The 21,457-nt window shown below is 41.9% G+C and overlaps 1 long non-coding RNA gene across 3 annotated transcripts in view; it reads left to right on the forward strand.

Moving 5' to 3' along the window:
• The first annotated feature begins 4,735 nt into the window (after positions 1 to 4,735).
• Positions 4,736 to 21,457, forward strand: part of LOC130456078 (uncharacterized) — a 467,206-nt gene continuing 450,484 nt past the window's right edge. Inside the window, exons 1-3 of one of the 3 annotated variants that reach the window (XR_008914360.1) lie at positions 4,736 to 4,847; positions 13,667 to 13,782; positions 17,521 to 17,661. This is a non-coding gene — a long non-coding RNA (uncharacterized LOC130456078). Of the gene's footprint in view, positions 4,848 to 10,855; positions 11,213 to 13,666; positions 13,783 to 17,520; positions 17,662 to 21,457 lie in introns of those variants that run through there. The other 2 variants (XR_008914362.1, XR_008914363.1) reach the window with 2 other exon arrangements.

Genomic DNA, 21,457 nt, shown 5'->3' on the forward strand with positions numbered 1-21,457 from the left:
TACAAATAGGCAGGTAGATACATGGACTACACAGACAGGAACACAAAGAGATAGATAGATAGATAGATAGATAGATAGATAGATAGATAGATAGATAGATAGATAGATAGATAGACAGACAGACAGACAGACAGACAGAAGGACAGACAGAGAGACAGACAGGTATAGATAGAAAGATACAAAATTCTGGATAGGTAGAGTGTTGCACATCCAGTGAGAGAGAATTGTAGATACAAAGAAACGAAACAGATAGACAGAATGATAGAGAAACTAATCTGTCTGTCAGTCTGTCTGTTCATGTGTCTGTCTGTCTGTCTGTTCCTCTGTCCTGCCTTTATGTCCATCAGTCTGTCTGTGTCTGGAAGTCTCTTTCTCTTTCCTTCTATTCATATCAACCTAGTGATCTTTTTGTCTGTCTCTCTCTTTTTTAATCTGTCCACCCAAGTCTTTCTCTCTTGATATTTGTCTGTTTCTGTCTGTGTATTGATCTGCTTCACTTTCTCTGTCTCTCTATCTGTCATTCTCTCAGAATATTAATCTATCGATCCCTCAGTCTACCTTTCTGTCTATCTTCATTATATCTGTGTCTTTATATATCTGTCTGTGTCTGTCTGTCTATCTGTAAATCTATCTCTCTATCTATCAATCTAACTATCTCATTCTATCTGTGTGTATTTCTATGTGTCTGCCTGCATATATTTACCGGTCTATCTATCTATCAAATAGTCCTTTTATCATTCTTCATATCTGTGGTTCTCTCTCTCTCTCTCTCTCTCTCTCTCTCTCTCTCTCTCTCTCTCTCTCTCTCTCTCTCTTTCTCAGACACACACACACACACACAGACACACACACACGCAGACATAACTATCTAACTATCTCTGTAAAGAAAAAACAACTGACAGATACAGACACACAGATAGATGGACAGAAAGACAGAGACTGAGAGATGCAAATATATAAATACATGCATACATACATATATACAGAGAGATAATCAGAAGGGACTGCCTGACTGACAAATGGATACATAAACATAGAAACAGGCAGACATATACATAGACATCACAGAGAACAGAGAAACACACAAAAAATGTAGATATGTTGATAGAGAGACAGCACAAAGATAGACAGATATAAAAGCAGAGAGAGAGAGAGAGAGCAAGGAACAGACATGGATGGAAGGAAAATCACAAAGAAAAAATTACATAGATAGATAGATAGATAGATAGTCAACATGGAATCTAGAAACACCAAACTTGTAGCTTAGTAAGATCAGATGTACCCCAAGGTTAGGAATAGCTTCTAAATTGAAGACTCAAAGTTTGTACTTGTTCCCTGTTTCTGTGAGAAGCCACCCAGAAGGGAATCTCAGGCTAGCACATTCAGACTGAATAATGGAGTCTCAAGTGAATGACAATTCTACTTGAATGGGACTAAGCAGATGCTCAGGAACCTCTTTGTTTTAGGTAGTCTCCCCTGTGGGATCAGAGATCTTGTCCCAAGTAAATCCCCACCTGATCAGGGACCATCCTTTAGTATCCAGTGTCAGCAGCCCTTTCCCTTAGACCCTCTCCTCAAGCTGTGATTCTTTTCCCAAGCATCAGTGGATGATGCTCTCAGTAGAGTCTGAAAACTCCCATTTTCTTTGTAGCTTGAGCAAAGTCAATCATCTTTCCCTGCCCCTGGATTTCCCCAAATGTTAGAGAAGTTCCCGAAATTTTTTCTTCTTTGGAACTGTCCTATCTGTTGCTGTTGCCTTTCCCAGGGGTCTCTGTGCAAAGCAACCACAGTTCAGTCCTGTGACTCTGTGTAGCCTTGTGGCTCCCAGCTCTGTCTAGAGCTCTACAGTCACCCTGACCCCTTTTTCCTTGACTAAAGAATCATTTTTCTGACTATTTAATAGTTTTGTGCTTTTACAAGTCAACAGTAGTTACAGAGATACATAGAGAGATACATAAAGAGATACATAAAAATATAGACACATAAGAAAACACACAGAGATTTACAGCCAGACCTGACTGATGGCCAGAGATAAGACAAACTCATGAGATACACAGACAGGCAGGCAGATAATTATATTGACTACACAGACAGAAACACTAAGAGATAGATAGACAGATAGATAGATAGATAGATAGATAGATAGATAGATAGATAGATAGATAGATAGATAGATAGATAGATTCGTACATACATCCATAAACACATAGACACATAGATAAGGCCAGGCGGAACTTTGCAGACAAAAGGACAGGCTGATAGACACACAGACAGGCAGGCAGATAGACAAAACGACAGAGAAACTAGTCCATCTGTCAGTCCTTCTGTATGTCTGTCAATCTGTCTTTCTGTGTTTCACAGTCTGTTTTTCTCTCATTCTATCTATATATCAATCTATTGATCTAGCTGTATTTATATTACTATCTGTCTATCCCGTGTCTGTCTGTCTATCCATCTGCCTGACGTTCTGTGTCTGTCTCAATCTGTCTCTCCATTCGATCTTCCCTCAGTCTGTTGTTCCATCTATCTGACTCTGTCTGTTCCTTTGTATCACTCTCCAATATTCTGATGTTCTATTAATCTTTCAATGTCTATCTCTAATTCTGTTTGTGATTCTATTTATTTTTTTCCATCTTCCTATCTATTTATCTCTCTGTCTGTCTTCCTGCCTGTTTATCTCTCTGTCTGTGTCTGACTATGTGTCACTCTACGTGCTATCTCTATATCCATCTATCTGCCTTCCTACCTATCTGACTACCCATCTGCCCATCGACCTGCCTATCTGTCTTTCTGTTTGTCTGTCTCTATCCCTCTGGATTCTCATGGGATCAGGGAACAAGTACAAACTTTGGGGGTCTCCAACCTACAAGCTCCTCCGGAAACCCAGGCTACACCAGATCCGTCTAGGCCACAAGTTTAGGGTTTCTTGATTCCAGGTTGACAATAGAAAAACCGGGAATGCCATTGACCTTTGACAAAGCTCTCTGTCTGTCAGTCCTCATGTCTGTCTGTCCCCTTGGCCATCTCTCAGTCTATATGGATATAGAGCTAGAGATAGAATGTGTTTTGCAGCCTTGTGCCCTGAGGAACTGCACACTGCAATGTTCTTGAGCAGTCCCTCCATCTCATTTCCTGGGAGGGATTGGTCTTGAATTGGACCGAGGCAGGGATAGGGATATTCCTCACTACTGCTGTGTGTGACTGGCTTATAAATGGATCAGTCCTGGACTCAGGAGAGGCCATTCGCTTTGTCCCTCTCCTAACTCGGGATTGGTCGAATTCGGGAGCCCTCCCAAGGCAGGACTCAAAGGGGTGGGACTCCTGGAGCACACTGGGGGTTGTAGTTCCCCAGGCGGTCACAACATTTGAAAACCCTCAAAAGATAGATGGACAGACCGATACATGCACTAAACAGCAGGCAGATAGACAGAATATCATAGCAACTAATCTGTCTGTCAGTCCTTCTGTCTGTCCAGTTGTCCATCTCTCCATTTTCATAGAAACATAGAGATAGTATGGCTTTTAAAGTGCTGTGGCTTGGGGAACTACATCGCCCAGCGTGCTCCAGGGGTCCTTACTCCTTATTTCCGGGGAGGGATTTGTCTTGAATTGGACCAGTTCTATGCTAGTGGAGGGAATGATGTCCAATATTTCCTTTATTGGGATTGGTTTTGAAAAGTATTAATTCCGTGCTAAGAAGAGTTCATGGCCATTGTCCCTCCTCTATCTCGGGATTGGTCCAATTCAAGACCAATCCCAAACAAGGACTCAAACGGGTGGTCCTGCTGGTGCACACTGAGGGTTGTAATTCCCCAGGCTTCAACAGGTTAAAAAGCACAAAAGTCAGACACACAGGCTGATAGATGCACAAACAGGCATGCCTCCATGCTGAGGTTTAGCTATCATTTAACAGAGGTGAGGACAGGGCCCAGAAAGTAGGGGTTGGGGCAGGAGGTTTGCCCTCAGGCAACATTCCATGTACAGCATCGGTCTTGGCCATTTAATTTTGCAAATGTGCTAGGTAAAATGGAGAATCCTCTTCCTAGGGCTGCAATCTTATAAACTGTGAATGTCTCTATAATTGTTCATTCAAAAGTAACATCCTTGAACTCGTTAACTTGGAAATAACGCCAAACTATCAAATAGTCAGAAAAACTCAAATCTTTAACCATAATCTCACCTTCAAATCAATGTTGAAATTATATTTAAAAGTTTCAAACAAGCACACAGACACACGCATACACACCCACACACCCACACACACCCTCCCAATCTAACTTTGGGGACATGGGGAGGTTCGGGATAAAAAACTTTTCATTCCCCTTTAACTCCTGAACAAATATAATCATGCCAGTCCGTAGACCAAAATGATTGTTAAAATAAGCCCCATATCTTAGCCCTTGCCTTTCTGAGGATTTCATCATAGGATGACAGAACATTTGATCAAACAGGAGAAAAGTGGGAAATAACTTAAATTAGGGAGAAAAGCTTCCTAATTTGAATACAAATGTCAGGTATAAGTTGGTAATGATCAGCAGTCAGCTGTAGAACTTGATAGAAACTTAGCTAAGCCATTCCTCAGCCCTTCCATTGGCCCTTGTGATTGTATCCTAACCCATTTTCCTCCATAGCATTTCTTTTCCCCATGATCTTTCCAAAGAATTCACCTATAGATCTCAATTCTCTCTCGCCATGCTAAGATTATCTTTCTTACTACCAAATTCCTTCTAGGCTCCATCATTTCTTTCCTAACGTCTTCTGATTCGACTTTGAGACAACCCAGCACTCTGGAATCTTTGCTGTGACTTCTCCAATGGACAGATGTTCCGTTCCATCCTCTTAACGAGGTAAAGTGCTCCTATTTTCAACTTTCCTCCTTCAACTCAGAATGGGGACTAAGTCTGTCCTTTCTAGGTTCTCTACTTAATGGGCCTTGGCTCCAGGTAAATAGAATTCTCAGGAGAAATAAACGGCCAATTTGCCCTCTGCTGTAGAATTATTTCTCAAGTCAATGAAAAGGATAGGAAACAATCCTTCTCCAGATTCCGTACGTTGGGGACTCCTTCGTATATCTCTTAAAGATGTCACCTTGAGTAATACTTCAGATTCTGGGCTGCAGTAAATTCTGGTCTAGGCTTTTGGCTCCTATGAATCCTCTTCAGGCAAATCTTCCCTTTCATAGGTTTTTATCTCTTCACCCCCATACCAGAACTGGGGGAGGGAGGGGTAAAATCCAGGGCATTCATAGAAATGTCTTAGGAATTTCCCAGGTCTCTTTCTCAAGCTGTCCTGTGCCAAAGATCATTAGAAATAATGCACACAAAACCATCAGTTTTCTCCACTTCAAAAGGAAAATTAGTTCTCCTTATTCCCTGGTCATTTCAAACAAAAACTTATCTGTTGAAATGGTTGCACTCTGGAAATTGACCTTCAAAATGCCCCAAATCAGGTTATTGTAGATGATGGTTTTCTTTTCTCAAAAACTCAAACTGGTATCATTTTCTCTCCAAAAACAAAACTTAGGGTTACTAAGGAAGAGGTTCAAAATTTCCTCTAACTAGGAACACCTCTACTATTCCCTTCCCTTTTTTCATTTTTTACTCTAATTTCCTTTGGGCTGCCAATTTGCCTTTCTCCTCTCCTTGCCTCAAAGCACTTTGGCCTATGGCTAAAGCTACTCCTAGAGAGGAAATTTGTGGCTCAAGTAAAAAATGTTCAGGGTTTCCTCATCATTAAAAGCAAAGCATCCCCCCCCCCATATTTCATGTCCTTTGACAACAATTTAAAGACCAGTCAGGTCTGTAGTTGCCCATCCTCAAATGAACATTCTTTACTCCAGAAATCACACACACACACACAGAGTAAACTGAAAAAAAAAAACACTCCTGCTCTTTAAAAAAAATACCAGCTTGACAAAAATGTGAAATGACTGCACTCAAATAACCAAGTTAATACTTCAAAGGAAATGCATCTTATTGGCAATAATCAAAATTTACTATACTTGATATACACAATTTCACACATTTTTCCTAGCAAAACTTGGGAAGAAAAGATTAGACAGTAAAGTCAAGAATTTCTGGACCTCCTTTGGCTTTCAGCTCCATAATCCCCTGCGCAGATGGGCAGCTCCTCCCCTCCTCTCTAGCTTTTCAGAGGAATGAACTGTTGTAACCCAACTTGAAAGGCATTATTTGCTAACTTTTCTATCACCTGCATTCAGAGGACATCCATTAGACCTTCAGCATATGCAGCCTCCCGGCCTGCAAGAGGCTGCAAAGGGGGGAAAAATTGAGAGGATAGAGATAGAGAAGAAGTTTTTACCCGCGAAGGGCGTGAACGAGCCGACTTTAGAGATGTGAGTAACCGAGTCAGTAAAGGAATATTATTTGTATGAGCCACAGCTAAGCTCCGACCACTGGGTGTGAATATTCAGGCTGAAACCACCCAATGATCCTCTTTTAACACCTTACCGGTCAGAGGATAAAGCTAGTGCAGATGGAAAGGAGACTAAGAACTACAAGAGGTAGATAATGCTAGATAGCATTAGGAGAAAGAGAGGAAGTAAGGCAGGCCTGGACTAAGGACCAGGCCTTAGTAAGAAAGATAGAGAAGAGGGACAGGGGAGAAGTTGCTACTTGCCAGACCAGGGAATCCTGAACCAGTGGGCGGAGCTTAGAGGAGCTGGTTTATTTATAGTCATGCCAGCTCAATACATATTGAACAGTTATATGATACCTCAATACATATGGATGAGTTATCTGGGGTACCCCTATTGGATAATACAACCTATGACAAGGTGAAGGTGGGGTTTTACTCCTCAGGTGAGTGGGACACAGGAAAGCAAGGTTTCGCGCCTAAACTTCAGCCATGCTGGCAATAAAGTTCATTGCCATGCACATAATGACCATGTGCTCACTCACATTCCTTGCTTCCCCATAACGTCTATGGGCTGGGCTGCTACAGCATAGCCCAAACCCCAGAGAGCCTTGAGATGATACCGAGAACTTACATTCTTCAGCTTCTAGAGGAAGCTCTTTCATAAACTAAATTTGATAACTCTTTAGACCTTAAGCCCTGACATTTCAATTCATGAGTAAACTTTCTCTATTTTAATAGCCTTAAAGGAGTTACTCAGACCCTCTAGAGAAAGCTCTGGCTCTCACACTCCAACTCAAGCTTCCCTTTTAACACTTTCAGTCAACCATTCACGCATGTCACCTATACTATCCTCCCTCTTCCTTCTACTAGAAATACTACTTCACTCACATACACAGGTTCCAACACTCAGTCACACACAAAACTTAGTCAATAGTGGAGCTTGTGGTCAGGTTGGATTGGGCTCCATTTTGGCCGACTTCGCTTGGAATCAGATTTGATTGATGTTCCACACTTTTTCTAACATTCCCAGGTACCTGGTCCATCATATATCATATATATAACTATGTACATGTATGAATATGACCTTGGCAGCAGTCCCCCTGGGATATAGGCTCGGGCATGCATGGAAAAGCGATTGCCCACTTGCTTCCTAATTAAAGAGAGGTTCCTTTGTCAAGAGTTTAGCTTAACTAACTGAACCCTCCCAGCTTATTCCTGACTGAGGTCAATGATTTCTTCTGGGTACCTCACATCTGGTGGTCAAACTAGCTGGAGGTTTAGGCAGCCATAAGTTGGCCATCCGGGCTGTCTTGCCATTTGTTGACATGGAAATGGCACAGAACTCTCAAATACTCTGAGAAACCCAGTCTTGAATCAGGATAGGGATAAATCCCATAATATATTCTTTACTCAGAGTCTGGCGCCACAACTTTTCCAGGGCATAAACCCTTCACTCTGTGGATATTATCCCTGGGAGTGCTACCAGGTTAGGTGATAACTCCAAGTAAAAAAAATTTGGGGAACCACATGGAGGAAATCCAGGAGCTGGGAAAGATGAGTGTCATTACTGTATCTACAAAGGACATCACTGACAGTATACAATCAAGCTTAGGAAAGGAATCCTAGCCAAAGGCTAGGGTCTAAGAGAGGGGGCTGCTTACAGTGGATACTGAAGAATGGTCCCTGCCAGCTATGGATCTTCTTGGGAAAGGGTCTCTTCATACAATAGGGGAGAGTACCTAACTAGGATTGTCATTCACCTAAGGGTTGCCCACTCAGTCTGAAACTGCTCACCTGGGATTCCCTTCAGGGTGGATTCCCATGGGAACAGGGAACAAGTACAGTCTTTGGGGTCTCCAACCAACAAGTTCCTCCTGGAATCTAGGCTTCACCAGATCCCACTAGGCCCCAAGTATGTGGTTTCTAGATTCCATGTTGACACACCTTATTGCTGATGCTGTGAATACATTCACTGCATTGAATGAGGAAAAGGAGGAGCTGTATTTGCCAATGGTGGCCGTTAATGCAGGCACACTATGGTTTTTTACTGGAAACACAATTGCTTACAGTTTGACACGTGATGAAGATCATAGCACAGACTTGTAAAATCCCATGTGATTCCTTTTCTGTTGTTTATCTGGTTATTTGTTAAAAAGCAGTAAAAATTACAGGAATGTAAGATGTAGAACATGTTCTGTGGATTCACACCACCATCAATCCTATCTTGCAAAGACTGAGTTAAAATTTGAGAACACACTTTTGCTCTCACAACAATCTCTCCATTCCCCTCTCTGAGGAAATGTCAAAGGTTAATGGACTTCCCGGTGTTCCTGTTGTCAACCTGGAATCTAGAAGCCCCAAACTTGTGGCCTAGACGGGTCTGGTGTAGCCTGGGTTTCCGGAGGAGCTTGTAAGTTGGAGACCCCAAAGTTTGTACTTGTTCCCTGATCCCCTGAGAATCCAGAGAGATAGAGACAGACAAACAGAAAGACAGATAGGCAGGCCGATTGGCAGATGGGTAGTCAGATAGGTAGGAGGGCAGATAGATGGATATAAAGATAGCACATAGAGAGACACATAGTCAGACAGAGACAGAGGGATAAGAAAGGCATGGAGACAGACAGATAGGGAGACAAATAGGAAGATAGAATCAAAAGACATAGAAACACAAACAGAATGAGAGATAGTCAGAGACATTGAATATCGGGGAGTGAAACAAAGTGAAAGACAGAGACAGATAGATGGAAGGACAGACCGAGGGAAGATGGAATGGAGAGACAGACAGGCTGAGAGAGACACAGAAAATCAGGCAGATGGATAGACAGACAGAAGGGGATAGACAGATAGCAATAGAGATAGATCAATAGTCTGATATATAAAAAGAATTATAGAGAAACGGAGTGACAGACACAGAGAGACGGATCGACAGATATACAGAAAGACTGAGAGTTGGACTAGTTTCTCTGTCATTTTGTCTATCTGTTTTCCTTTCTGTGTATCTAAAAGTCTGTCTCACTGTATGTGCAACTGTCAATCTACCTATCTATCCATATTTTTATCTGTTTCTATTTTTTGTCTGTCTATCTATCTATCTATCTATCTATCTATCTATCTATCTATCTATCTATCTATCTCTTTGTATTTCTGTCGGTATAGTCTATGTATTGTTAACTTGGAACTAACATGGAACTATTAAATAGTCAGAAAACCCAAGTCTTTACTCAGGATAGGAATAAGTCCAATTTGGCCCTTTACTCAGAGTCGGAGCACAAGCTTTTCAGGGTGCAAACCCTGGACTCTGGGGATGTTATCCCTGGGAGCTCCACAACGCTAGATGACAACTCCGAGGAACACAAGCATTTGGGGAACCTATATACCATTTGGGAAAAGGAGGGGCAGGGAAAGATGACTGACATCACTATGGCTACAAAGAAAATGGGAGTGTTCAAACTACAGTGACAAGATACAATGGAGCTAGGGAAAAGAATCATAGGCAGAAGCTAGGGTGCAAGAGAAGGGGGATGCTTACAATAGTTACTAAAGGATGGTTCATGCCCAGGTCTGGCCTTCCTGAGAAAGGTTCTAATACAATAGGGGAAGCTACCTAAAACAAAGAATGTGCTTAGCATATGCTTATCTCACCCAGGCTCATCATTTCCCTTCAGGGTAGTTTCTCTTGGGAACAGGGAACAAGGACAAGCTTTTGGAGTCTCCAATCTACAGGCTAAATCTAAAATTGGGGTTCATCAGATACCACTAGGCCACAAGATTGGGATTCCTAAATCCCACGTTGACAGTATCTATCAGCCTGCCTGTTTGTGCATGTCTCAGCCTGTGTGTCGGACTTTTGTGGGTTTTAAGGTGTTGAAGCGTGGCTAACTACAACCCCCAGTGTGCACCAGCAGGACCACCCATTTGAGTCCTGGCTTGTGATTGTTCTTCAATTGGACCAATCCCGAGATAGAGGAGGGACAATGGCCATGACCCCTCCTTAGCACGGAATTAATACTTTTCAAGTCCAATCCCAATAAAGGAAATACTGGGCATCATTCCCTCGACTAGCATAGAAGTGGTCCAATTCAAGACAAATCCCTCCCCGGAAATAAGGAGTAAGGACCCCTGGAGCACGCTGGGAGATGCAGTCCCCCAAGCCACAATACTTGAAAAGCCATACTATCTCTATGTATCTATGAAAACGGAGAGATGGACAACTGGACAGACAGAAGGACTGACAGATTAGTTGCTATGATATTCTGTCTATCTGCTTGTTGGTTGGTGCATTTATCGGTCTGTCCTTCTATCTTTTGAGGGTTTTCAAATGTTGTGACCGCCTGGGGAACTACAATGCCCAGTGTGCTCCAGGAGTCCCACCCCTTTGAGTCCTGCCTTGGAGTGCTCCCGAATTCGACCAATCCCGAGTTAGGAGAGGGACAAAGCGAATGGCCTCTCCTGAGCCCAGGATTGATCCATTTATAAGCCAATCACACACAACAGTAGCGAGGAATATCCCTATCCCTGCCTCGGTCCAATTCAAGACCAATCCCTCCCAGGAAATGAGATGGAGGGACTGCTGGAGAACACTGCAGTGTGCAGTTCCTCAGGGCACAAGGCTACAAAACACATTCTATCTCTAGCTCTATATCCATATAGACTGAGAGATGGCCAAGGGGACCGACAGACAGGAGGACTGACAGACAGAGAGCTTCGTCAAAGGTCAATGGCATTCCCGGTTTCCCTATTGTCAACCTGGAATCAAGGAACCCCAAACTTGTGACCTGGATGGATCTGGTGTTGCCTGGGTGTCCGGAGGAGCTTGTAGTTTGGAGACCCCAAAGTTTGTACTTGTTCCCTGATTCCGTGAGAATACAGAGAGATAGAGACAGACAGATAGAAAGACAGATAGGCAGGCCGACTGGCAGGTGGGTAGTCAGATAGGTAGGAGGGCAGATAGATGGATATAGAGATAGCACATAGAGAGACACATAGTCAGACATAGACAGAGATGGACAGGGGGAGAGACAGATAGAGAGGTAAATAGATAGGAAGATAGAATGAAAAGACATAGAAACACAAACAGACAGAATGAGAGATAGAGACATTGAAAGATTAATAGAACAACAGAATATCAGAGAGTGAAACAAAGGGACAGTCAGAGACAGATAGATGGAAGGACAGACTGAGGGAAGGTGGAACGGAGTGATAGACAGAGAGACACAGAAATTCAGACAGATGGATAGTCAGACAGACAGGGATAGACAGATAGCAATACAGATAGATAGATACAGCTAGATTAATAGATTAATATATAGACAGAATTAGAGAAAACCAGATTGAGAGTCACAGAAAGATGGATCGACAGACATACAGAAGAACTGACAGATGGACTAGTTTCTCTGTCGTTTTGTCTATCTTCCTGTCTTTTATTTATTTCTGTATTCAGCACTTGTCTTTTTTATTGCTTTTCATTTTTTATTCAGTCATTTTAGCCCATTATTCCTCCTCGGTGACAAGAATCATATTCTTTCCACCCTTCCCCAAGCTGAGGGGCGATTCCACTGGGTATGACATGTGTCCTTGATGAGAACCTCTTTCCATGTTGCTGATGTTTTCACTAGGATGTTCATTTAGAGTCTATATCCCCAGCTTTAACCCCCTGGACCCTTGTAATCTAGCAGTTGTTTTTCTTGGATGTTTCTACTCTCACAGTTTTCCTTGTGAATGTGGATAATGTTCTTTCTCATAGATATGGCCATAGAATGACAGTAATGTAGTATTCTATTCCATTCCATTGCAGCACATTGTATCCATCTCTGTGTACAATGTTCTCCTTGTTCTGCTCCTCTCACTGCATCCATCCTGGAGGTCCTTTCAGTTCCCGTGGAATTCCTCCGGTTAATTATTCCTTTGAGCACCTTAGTATTCCAGCACCAGGAGATACCAGTTTGTTCACCCATTCCCCAATGGAAGGGCATCTCCTCCTTTTCCAATTTTTGGCTACCCCAAAGAGCCCAGCTATGAACATTTTTGTCCAAGTCTTTTTTCTTATTATCTTTTGGGTTACAAACCCTGCAGTGCCATTGTTGGATCAAAAGGTAGACAGTCTTTTAGCGCCCTTTGGGCAGAGTCCCAAATTGCTCTCCATATGGTTGGATCAATTCCCCACTCCACCAGCAATGCTTTCATGTCCTTACTTTGCCTCATCCCCTCAAGCATTCATTATATTCCCTTCCTGTAATATTAGCCAATCTGTGTAGCCTCCATTTTCAAGAGGAGACACATTCTCATTGATACATGGCATCAGAGTGACCACATTATTGGAGAGCTTAATATTTTGAAACATCAGGCAGAGTCACCTTTTAGTTGTTCAGGATTGGCAGAGGTACTGCTAACTCAAATGACAAAAAGGGGTCCCAGTACTGATGTTCGTCTAAACCCAAGAGCAAGAATGCAAGTTGCAACGTTCCATTCACTGTATCGGTCTTGGCCATTAAAATTTGTAAATATGCTAGGTAAAATGGAGAATCCTCTTCCTAGTGCCGGAATCTTGTAAACTTTGAATTTCTCTATAATTGTTCTTTCAAAAGTAACTTGGAAATAATGCTGAACTTTCAAATAGTCAGAAGAACCCAAGTCTTTATACATAATTTCACCTTCAAAACAAATTTGAACTTCAAATATGTAAGTTTCAAAATTGAAATTAGCTCAAAAATTCTCCATATTAAAAATGCAACATACACACACACACACACACGAGCACGCACACACACAGTCACACATACATGCACACACACAGTCACACATACACACACACACACCTCCTCCCAACCTAACTTTGGGGAGGTTTAGAAGCGAGGGATTGGAAAGCTGTTTTAATTCACCTTTAACTACTGAACAAATATAATCATGCCTGTCTGTAGATCAAAATGATTGTTAAAATAATCCCCATATTCTAAGCCTTGCCTTTTTGAGGATTTCATCATAGGATGACAGAACATTTGCTCTAACAAGAGAAAAGTGGGAAGTAACTTAAAATGGGGGAGAAAAGCTCCCTACTTTGGAATACTAATGTTTGGTATAAGTTTGTAATGATCAGCAGTCAATTGTAGAGCTTGATAGACACTTAGCTGAGCCAATCCCAAGCCCTTCCATTAGCCCTTGTGACTGTATCCTAATGAATTTTCCTCCATAGCATTTCTTTTCCCAAGGATCTTTACATAGAATTCACCCTTAGATGGCAATTCTCTCTCACCATGCTGAGATTATCTTTCTTACTACCAATTTTTTCTAGGCTCCATCATTTCTTTCCTAACGTCTTCTGATTCCACTTTGAGACAACCCAGCACTCTGGAATCTTTGCTGCATCTTCTCCAATGAACAGATGTTCCTTTCCATCCTCTTAATAAGGTAAAATGATCCTATTTTCAACTTTCCTCCTTCAACCCAGTCTGGGGACTAACTCAGTCCTTTCTAGGTTCTCTACTAAAAGGGCCTTGGCTGTAGGTTAATAGAATTCTCAGGGGAAATCGAATAGCCAGCCAGTTCTCCCTCTGCTGCAGAAGTATTTCTCACATCAATAAAAATGACAGGAATCAATCCTTCTCTGCATTCCGTATCTTGGGGGCTCCTTTGAATTTCTCCTAAAGATGTCTCGTTGATCATTTCTTCAGATTCTGGGCTGCAGGAAAATCTGGTCCAGGCTTTTTGCTCCTAAGAAACATCTGGAGGTAAATCTTCACTTTCATAGGTTTTAATGTCTTCACCCCCCTTCCAGAACTGGGGGGGTTAAATCCAGGGCGTTCCTATAAATGTCTTAGGAGTTTCCCAGGTGGGGAATTCCTTTCTCTATTAGCTGTCTTGTGCCAATGATGATCAGAAATAATGCGCACAAAACCATTAGTTCTCTCTACTTCAAAAGGAAAATTAGTTCTCCTTATTCCCTGGTCTTTTCAAACAAAAACTTATTCATTGGAATGGTTGCACTCGGAAAATTGAATTTCAAAATGCCCCAAATCAGATTATAGTTGATGATGCTTTTCCTTTTTGAAAAACTCAAACCCCTAACATTTCCTCTCCAAAAACAAAACTTAGGGATACTAAGGAAAAGGTTCAAAATTACCTCTAACTAGGAACACCTCTACTATTCATTCTCTTTTTCTTTTTTTACTCTAATTTCCTTTGGGCTGCCAATTTGCCTTTCTCTTCACCTTGCATCAAAGGACGTTGGCCTATGACTAAAGCTGCTCCTAGAGAGGAAGTTTGTCGCTAAATTAAAAAATGTTCACTGTTTCATTGGCTTTTAAAGCAAAGTCTTTCCCCCCATATTTCATGTCTTTTGACAGCAGTTGAAAGACCAGTAAGGTCCATAGTTACCCTTCCGCAAATGAAATGTCTTTACTCCACAAATCACTCATACACACACACACACACACACACACACACACACACACACACAAACACACGGTATATCAGAAAAAATAACCATTCCTGCTCTTTGAAAACAAATACAAGCTTGACAAAAAATGTGAAATGACTGCATACAAATAACCATGTTAATACCTCGAGGACAATGCCTCTCATTAGCAATACTCAATATTCACTGCTGTTGATATACGTGATTTCTCACATTAGTCCTAGCAAAACATGGGAAGAAAAGATTAGACAGTAAAGTCAAGAATTTCTGGTCTTCCTTTGGTCTTCTGCTCTATAATCCCCAGTTCAGATGACCAGCTCCTGCCCTTGTCTCTAGATTTTAAGAGGAATGAACTGTTGTAATACATCTTGATAGACATCATTTGCTACCATTTCTATCACATGCTTGTAGAAGAAATCCATTAGACATACAGTATAGCCCAAACTCCACAGAACATTGAGAAGAAACGGAGAACTTAAGTTCTTCAGCTTTTAGGAGAAGCTCTTTCATTAACCAATTTTTGGTAACTCTTTAGACCTTCAGCCCTGATATTTCAATTCATGAAGAAACTTTCTCCATTTTCGTAGCCTTAAAGCAGTTACTCAGACACTCTAGAGAACACTTTGGCTCTCACACTCCAATTCAGACTTCCCATTCAACGCTTTCAACCAACCATTCACCCATGTCACCTATGTATGTATGTATGTATCTATGTATCTATTTGCTTCTCTCAGTCTCTGTCTTTCTGTCCATCTATCTGTCTGTCCGTTTCTCTCAGTTTTTTTCTCTACACTGATAGATAGCTATTTATGTGTGTGTGCGTGTGCATGTGAGAAAGAGAAACACAGGTATGTAGAATGTTAAATGGACAAGTTGATAGATCGGTAGACAGATAGATATATACAGGCAGACACATAGAGAGACACAGAGATAGAATGAGATAGATAGATACATAGATAGATAGACAGATAGACAGACAGATAGATAGAGATACAGTTAGATATAATGAGAGATATACAGAAAGGTAGACTGAGGTATCGATAGATTAATAGACAGAGAGAATGACAGATAGAGAGTCAGAGGGTCAGACACAGATAGAGAGACAGAAAATATCAAGCACATCAATATATAGACAGAAACAGACAAATATTTAGAGAGATAGGCTTGGGTAGACAGATACAAACAGAGATATATAGGTAGAAAGATCACTAGGTTGATATAAAGAGAAGGAAAGGGAAATAGACTTCCAGACACAGACAGACTGATGGAAAAAATACAGGACAGAGGAACAGACAGACAGACACATGAACAGACAGACTGACAGACAGATTAGTTTCTCTATCATTCTTACTATATGCGTTCTTTTCTCTGTATCTACAAGTCTTTATCACTGTATGTGCATCTGTCTATCTATCCAGATTTTCGTATCAGTCTACCTGTCTGTCTCTCTATTTATCTGTCTGTCTATCTGTCTATCTATCTATCTATATCTATCTATCTATCTATCTATCTATCTATCTATCTATCTATCTATCTATCTATCTATATCTTTGTGTATCTGTCAGTGTAGTCTATGTATCTATCTGCCTGCCTGTTTGTGAATGGATCAATCTATGTGTAGGTACTTTGTGTGTTTTAGTGTTGTGACATCTTGGGGAACTACAATTTCCAATGTCAACAAGGCGTCCCAACCGTTTGAGTCCTGAATTAGGATTGGTCTGGCAATGGACCAATCCCAGGTTCGGGGGGAGGTCAATGTCCATGGTCCCTCCTTAGCATGGGATTGGTCCATTTCAAGACCAATCCCATGAAAGAATAATGGGCATCATCCATTGCCCAGCAAAGCATTGGTCAAATTCAAAACCAATCCCTCACCAGAAATAAGGGGTAGGGACACCTGGAGCAAGCTGGGAGATATAGTCCCCAAGCCACAACTCTTGAAAACTCACAGGATCTCTCTCTATAAATCTATGTAGACGGAGAGATGGACAAATGGATAGACAAAAGGACTGACAGACAGATTATTTGATCTGTTATTCTATCTATTCGCCTACTGGTTGGTACATCTGTCAGCCTGTCTGTGTTTCTTTCCTGGGTTTTCAAGTGTTGTGGCAGCCTGGGGATCTTCAACCCCCAGTGTGCTCCTGGAGTCCATCGCCTATAAGTCATGGCTTGGGATTGGTCCGGAATTCGACCAATCCCGTGTTGAGGGAGAGACAATGCCCATGCCCCTCCTTAGCCCAGGATTGGTCCATTTCCAGATGAATAACACACAGAAAAGTAGGGAACTTCATTCCTCACCCAGCCTAGTATTGGTCCAATTCAAGACCAATCCCTCCCATGAAATATGGGGGAGGGACCCCTGGAGCACACTGGGGGATGCAGTTGCTCAGACCACAACCGAAGAAAAGCCACACTATCTCCACCTCTATATCCATGTAGACTGAGAGATGTACAAGGGGACCAAGAGACAGGAGGACCAACAAACAGAGATCTTCGTTTATCTATTATTCTGTCATACTGCCTCCCTGTCTATGTACCTGTCAGTCTGTCTATCTGTCTGCCCATCAGTCCTTTCTGGGTATCTATCTCTATATATGTATGTATGTATGTACCTATCAATGTATGTATCTGTTTATCAGTCGATATCCAGTGTCTGTCAATCAGTCTGTCAGTTGGTCTATCCCTCTATCTATCTCATCAATCACGCGATCTTTCCCATTCTTCTCAAGTGTCCACGCAAGAATATCGGAATAATTGGTTGCTGGCAAGCAAAGCATATGATGGTGTCCCTGTGATGTTCAGGTGGCTCAGAAGATGTATTTGGTTTAAGATTGGAGGGGGAGTGGCAGACCTCCACTTTGGCCAGTGAGGTGAGTGGCTGTGGCAGACTGCATGATGCGTCCAAACTTGTCTTCTCAGACTCTTCCTTGAGGTGCTGGAAGTCTTGAATAGGAAATCAAGGAATCAAGATCTCAGAGGCTAAGCTCTGTGCCTTACTTACCGGGATCTTAACCTGTTGTCCTGACATTTCCAAACAAAGAGCATTTACTAAACAAGAATGGCTCTCACACTCCAACTCGAGCTTCCAATTCAACGCTTTCAGCCAACCATTTACGCATGTCATCTATACTATCCTCGCTCTTCCTTCTACTAGAAGTACTGCTTCACTGACATACAAGAGGGGAGAATACCTAACTAGGATTGTCATTCACCTGAGGGTCCCCCACTCAGTCTGAAAGTGCTCGCCTGGGATTCCCTTCAGAATGGATTCCCAGGGGAACAGGGAACAAGTATAATCTTTGGGGTCTCCACCCTACAAGCTCCCCCTGAAACCTCAGCTTCGCCAGATCTCACTAGGCCACAAGTTTGGGCTTTCTAGATTCCATGTTGACACACCTTGTTGTTGATGCTGTGAATACATTCACTGCATTCAATTAGGAAAAGCAGGAGCTATGCTTGCCAACGGTGGCCATTAATACAGGCACAGTATGGTTTTTTGCAGGAAACAGAATTGCTTACAGTTTGCCACGTGTAACAAGGGAATCAGTTTAAAAGACTGATATATATTAATTTAAGGTCGCCAAGGAATCAGCTATGTAATTCCTAAATGAAAAACTCAAGTCAGCCGTCAGCCTTTTTTGGAGTTTAATTACAATAGGAGTAAGAAAGGAATTAGAGATAGAGAGAGAGAAAAAGGGAGAGAAGGGAATAGGGCTTAAATACCCCTTCTGTTTAGGCTGGGCCAAAAGGCCCAAGCCCTTAGATAGCTGGGGCAAAGAAAGGAGATCAGTCCCTATTACTCACGTGTCCAAAATGGAGAAACAGTCTCAGAGGCCCCCACCTTCAGCTTCCTTCAGAGCAAGCCTTCTCAGAGCCCAGCAACCACACCGACCAAAACTCCTCCACCTCCTCCCGTCTCCAGACCCTCCTATCTTTAAGGAAACCATCCAAGTTGCCTCCCCTCAGTCCTCACGTCTACCAATCACTCTTCATCAATTTCCCTGTCAATGGAGGCTCTCGCTTAACCCAGGACCGCCCAGAGGTTTCTGGCTTTTGCACATGTCTGTTGAAGGTTATATTTTCAAATGATTAAATCTTTACTCCTTTGCTACAGCCCTTTCTAAATCCTGAGTATGGTAGAGATTGGAATAATTAAATTTTGATCTAGGCTGCAGCCCTTACTCAATCCTATTAGGACTGAATAGGGTGGAGATTTATTCCAAGTATCTCCATTGTATCAATTCTAAAATCAATCAAGACTCAAAGAAATTCCTGTTCTATGCTTAAGCATAGGTCAAAGTCCTTTCCATTGTTCAGCAAAGGGTTTCTGTCCTAAAGTAATCTTAAGAAGGGAAGAGAAGGAACCTCCCATGCCAATGGGGTTCCCATTCCAATAGACTATCAGTAAGAAATTTTCCAAGTATGAAATATCCCAATGGTGAAATTTCCAACATTTATAAGTCTAAGGAAATTTGAGGTTTACACATGTGATGAAGATCATAGCACAGACTAGTAAAATCCCATGTGATTCTCTGTATGTTGTTTATCTGGTTATTTGTTGAACAACTCTAAAAATTAAAGGAATGCAAGATGCAGAATGTATTCTCTTCATTGAGAACACCGTGAATCCTGTCTTGAAAAGAGAAACTTAAAATGTGTGAACACACTTTTGCTCTCACAGCAATCTCCCCATTCCCGTGTCTGAGGGAATGTCAAAGGTCAATGGCCTTCCCGGTTTTCCTTTTGTCAACCTGGAATCTAGAAACCCCAAACTTGTGGGCTAGACGGATCTGGTGTAGCCTGGGTTTGCGGAGGAGCTTGTAGTTTGGAGACCCCAAAGTTTGTACTTGTTCCCTGATCCCGTGAGAATCAAGAGAGATAGAGACAGACAAACAGAAAGACAGATAGGCAGGCCAACGGGCAGATGGGTACTCAGGTAGGAGGGCAGATAGATGGATATAGAGATAGCACATAGAGAGACACATAGTCAGATACAGACAGAGAGATAGACAGGTGGAGAGACAAATCGAGGGATAAATAGATAGGAAGATAAAACAAAAAGACATAGAAACAAACAGACAGAATGAGAGATAGTCAGAGACATTGGAAGATAAATAGAACATCAGAATATCAGAGAGTAAAACAAAGGGACAGACAGAGACAGATAGATGGAAGGACAGACTGAGGGAAGATGGAATGGAGAGACAGACTGAGATACACAGAAATTCAGGTAGATGGATAGACAGCCAGACTTGGATAGAGAGATAGCAATACAGATAGATAGATACAGGTAATTCAATACATTGATATATAGACATAATTAGAGAATAATGGACTGACAGACACAGAGAGATGGATCGACAGATATACAGAAGGACTGACACATTGTTATGGGCATGGAAGGATACCCTTTTGGATTCAGGAAGGATGCCTTTTGCAAGCATGCAATGACTCCAAAACTTAGCTTAAAAACAAAAAAGAGATTTATTAATTTAGAAAGTAATGTTGATAGTAGCCAGGAGGATAGCAAGGTAGAACAGCAAGATGGGGAGCAGTTCCCTGGGAGGACAGCATGAAAGGAAAGGCTGTTCCCCCCGATGACATTGGTTCTGGGGATTTTATACATCCTTCCCAACAATTAGTCACTCAGGCATGAGGTGGGGTGATCGTACTGGGGTCTGCCTGGGGACATAAAGATTCCTTCGTTTTAGGGGACAAACAGATGTCCGATAGGATCAAGGTGTGGTCTGAAGGTGCATCTTTCTGACCATCTAGAGCATGATCAAAGGAAGATAGTCATCTCAGGACCCTAGGTGGGGTCATTGGGTGTTTTTAGTCTCAGAGTCAGAAAAACAAGAAGGTAGTTCCCTTGACAATAGTTCGCCTGGGTTTCTGGGGTACAGTGCCCATGTCAACATGAACTAGTTTCTCTGTCATTTTGTCTATCTGCCTGCTTGTCTGTATGTCTATGAGCCTGTCCTTCTGTCTGCAAAACCCATCTGGCAATATCTATGTGTCCATATGTTTATGGATCTATTTACATAAATCGATGTATCTATCTAATCTATCTATCTATCTATCTATCTATCTATCTATCTATCTATCTTTTTCTCTCTGTCTTAGTGCTTCTCTCTGTGTAGTCTATATAACTATCTACCTGCCTGTCTGTGTATCTTATGAGTCTGTCTGTATCTCTGCCAATCAGTCAGGTCTGGCTATATATCTCTCTGTGTGTTTTTCAGTATCTCTTCATGTATCTCTCTATATATCTATCTAACTATTGTTGATTTGTAAAAACAGAAAACTATTAGTCAGAAAAATGACCCTTTCATCAAGGAAAAGGGGGTCAGTGTGACAGTAGGGATCTAGAAAGTGCTGGGCGCCACAAGGCTACGGAGAGTCCAAGGATTGAACTATGGTTGCTCTGGACACTCACCCCTGGGAAAGGCAACAGCACCAGATTGGACAGTTTAAAGAAGAAAAGAATTTGGGGAACTTCTCCACCATTTGGGGGAAATCCAGGGGCAGGGAAAGATGATTGACTTTGCTCAAGCTACAAAGAAAATGGGAGTGTTCCAACTCTACTGACAGCATCCAATGAAGCTTGGGAAAAGAATCACAGCTGAGGAGAGATCTAAGGGAAAGGGCTGCTAACAGTGGAGACTA

Source organism: Monodelphis domestica, chromosome X (genome assembly GCF_027887165.1).
Source record: "Monodelphis domestica isolate mMonDom1 chromosome X, mMonDom1.pri, whole genome shotgun sequence".
In the NCBI taxonomy this organism is placed as follows: domain Eukaryota; kingdom Metazoa; phylum Chordata; class Mammalia; order Didelphimorphia; family Didelphidae; genus Monodelphis; species Monodelphis domestica.